Source organism: Phalaenopsis equestris, unplaced genomic scaffold (assembly GCF_001263595.1).
Source record: "Phalaenopsis equestris unplaced genomic scaffold, ASM126359v1 Scaffold000002, whole genome shotgun sequence".
NCBI lineage: Eukaryota > Viridiplantae > Streptophyta > Magnoliopsida > Asparagales > Orchidaceae > Phalaenopsis > Phalaenopsis equestris.
Window position 1 is genome coordinate 29,851,928 of NW_018164444.1, and position 2,453 is coordinate 29,854,380.

Genomic DNA, 2,453 nt, shown 5'->3' on the forward strand with positions numbered 1-2,453 from the left:
TATATATATTCATTGCTTTTAGTTATTGTTAATAAAAACAATTAATAAAAAAATATATCATCAAATTTACTTCACCATAAATTTAATATATGCGTAATCAGTTAAATTTTGAGGCATTTACTTAAAAATACCACACAATTCTTATATATTTACACATCCAGCATCTGAACTTTTATATTTACATTCATGCCACTCAAACTTTTGACATTATATCAAAAATACCATTTGACTCGCACATCAAAGTGCTATAAATGTAAATATGACAAGTTAGGTGTTAGAGATGTAAATATATAAAGTAAATTCATTTCCATTTCATACTCATCCAAATCATTCTTAACTTTTTTGGATGCTACGTGCATGGAAAGATTTGGGTGCAAAGTAAAATTTAGGTACTAGACAGTTGAACACGTTGGAATTGAGTGGTATATATGTAAAAGCCCCTTTTAGCTACAAGCAAAATAATCTGGAGATGTCCAGACATAGAATTTCATTGATAGACAATCAAATATTAATTAATTTGCAGGAAAAAAATTTACAATTTTCAAAGATCTATTAATCAGTGCAAGGAACTAATTACAAAGTTATTCAAATTAAAACTTACAGAAGCCAAACCTTAGTCACTGAAAGCGTTCATCTTCTCAGTTATGTATTGCAATTGAAGTTAATGATTGTTTTTTAGCCCAGCTTCAGGCAGTGCTAATCCTGCTCGCCATCATCATATACCACAAAATTTTATTACAAATTAATAATAATAATAATATTATTAAGCAAAAAAGAAAAAAAAATTCTATAACTAGAAAATCAACTGATGTTTTAGGAAGAAAATTACCTCAAGGGATGCATTGAATGCCCGGTGAGGTGTAATAAAGGCAGTTCAGCAAAATGACTGCATAGAAACAAACAATGAAGCAGCCAAGAAAAGTTTAACAAAGAAGTATCTCCCTCTTTAAAAGTTAGCAATAATCATATTTTTTGATGTGAAGGGAATGATATGATAGAAAAAAATGTAAAAACAAAAATTTCGGTTTCGGCTATAACTTGTCTGAGGTGGTGACTGTGTCGGGTGGTGCTTCGGCTGTAGCTTGACCCCGAAGTGACATTTTTTTCTTTTTGCAACCTTTATCAGAGTTTGTGTTTGTATTATTATTTTGCTGTCGATTATTTCCTGTTTTGATAAGTCCTGTTGTAATTTTTGAAATTCAACAATAGAATTTTCATTTTTGTTGTGGTTTGTGCTTCCTTCGGTATCATTTGGCAACACTAGACCTATCCTAGGATTCCATAGATCCTAGGTGGACGAGGTACTGTAGCTGCCACAGTACTGCGACCTAAAATTCCTCCACATTCCTTTTTTGTTTCACTTTCTCTTCCTTTCTTTTTCTATGATTCTCCTATTTTAATTCCTACTATTTTATGCCAACCTTTTCTATTTCTTTACTTTTCCATGAAATCCCCTAATACAAATCCTTGCCTATTAGGGAAAGGAGATTTGACAAGGGTTGTATTTGACGACGAGAAAATGCTTTGACTATAACTCGTCCAATGGGTTGTTTTTGCTTGGGAAAGGAGATTTGGATGAGTGCATATTTCTAAGTGCTGCCTTTGAGGCATTTTTCCCCTATGAGGGTTGTATCCGACGGCGAGAAGGTGCTCCGGCTATAACTCGTCCAAGGTGGTAGCCATCTCCAAGGGTTCGGGTGGTGTTTTGTTTGTAGCTCAACCCCGAAGAGACATTTTATTTTTCCAAAACACTTATTAGAGTTTGTGTTGTGTCTTTATATTTGTGTTGTAATTTTATTATTTATTTCCTGTTTTGACGAGTCCTGTTGTAATCTTTGAAATTCAACCACAATATTATTATTTCTGTTATGGTTTGGGCTTCCTCTGATATCATTTGATATCAGAGCAAGCCCAACCCTAGTTCTAGCATAGGGTTCTCTAGATCCGCTCCTACCCAAACCACCCCCACCAAAATTTTTCTACCCTAAAAGCTTTACAAACAAGGTCGGAGCTTCCCTAACCTCGAAAAATTGACGCGGGAGCTTTTTCTGGGTTGCGGTGCTGTAGCAGCTACAGTGTTGCGGCCTAAAATTCCTCCACTTTCCTTTTTTTGTTTCCTTTCTCTTCCTTCCCTTTTCCATGATTCTCCTATTTTATTTCCTATATATTTTATGTTAGCCTTTTCTATTTCTTTACTTTTCCATGAAATCCCCTAATAAAAATCATTGTCTATTATATTACTTCCTTTTTAATCTATTTCCTAATTGAAAGCATTGCCTAATATAAGTCATTAATTTTTGTCTCGGATCGGCACCTGCCACATAAATCTGGTACAATCGTCAACCAACAACAAGAAATAGCGCTTCCCTCCGTGAGTAGCAGGGGTAATTGGGCCGCACAAATCTCCATGCCACAATTCAAGAGGTGATTCTGCTCGGAATTTTGCCACTGCT

The 2,453-nt window shown here is 34.7% G+C and overlaps 1 protein-coding gene across 1 annotated transcript in view; it reads right to left on the bottom strand.

Annotated features, from left to right (window-relative positions):
* Positions 1-499: 499 nt before the first annotated feature.
* LOC110039054 (probable protein phosphatase 2C 35) overlaps positions 500-2,453 on the bottom strand; it is a 45,307-nt gene continuing 43,353 nt past the window's right edge. Inside the window, exons 4-5 of the mRNA XM_020744035.1 lie at positions 830-886; positions 500-702 (exon numbers count right to left, since the gene is read on the bottom strand). The gene's annotated coding sequence lies outside the window, so the exon portion shown is untranslated. The remainder of the gene's footprint in view (positions 703-829; positions 887-2,453) is intronic.